Source organism: Buceros rhinoceros, unplaced genomic scaffold (genome assembly GCF_000710305.1).
Source record: "Buceros rhinoceros silvestris isolate BGI_N320 unplaced genomic scaffold, ASM71030v1 scaffold27815, whole genome shotgun sequence".
In the NCBI taxonomy this organism is placed as follows: domain Eukaryota; kingdom Metazoa; phylum Chordata; class Aves; order Bucerotiformes; family Bucerotidae; genus Buceros; species Buceros rhinoceros.
In genome coordinates this window covers 24,822-25,427 of record NW_010415039.1, presented here as the reverse complement: position 1 = coordinate 25,427, position 606 = coordinate 24,822, and positions in this window count along the sequence as shown.

Below are 606 nucleotides of genomic sequence, written 5' to 3'. Positions count from 1 at the left end.
GGCACGTTTGTGGGCAGAAAACTCCCCTCCCCGCACGGAGCACCCCTGCTCTGCTCAGCACCTTCCTGTTGAAGGCAGGGATCGGGGAGGAGCGTCCCAGGCAGCATGGGTGACCCCCCGGCAGGACTCATGGTGCTGCTCGGGTGGATGTGGCGGGGAGCTCTGTGCTGTGACCTGCCACCGTGTCCCCAGCACCCCCAGCCACTAGCCCGGCTCCCCACGGGGAGCTTTCCTCCAGAGCCGCTTCCCAGCCCGGTGCGAAGGTGAATGTAGAGAGCGCTGATCAGGGTTTACACCTGATAAACGGGTTCAGAGCCGCTCCTCGTTGCTGCGACTGCGCAGGGGCGTGAGGGGGATGCTGCAAGGTGTCTTTGCAGTGCGCTGAATTGCACCCTCGGCTGTCGGTCCCTTGGTTCCTGTCCTCCTCCATGCAGGTGACCAGTGGGCGGGATGACTGCCAGAGCCCGGCTCAGGGCTCCTGCTCTGGACTCTCACCAGCACAATTAGAACCTCGCTGTAACAAATCACTTGAGTTTTAGGTCAGCTCTGCCGATTCGGGTGGTACCAGGTGCTGAAAGCTGGCGGTTTAGCTCAGCTTTTGCTCAG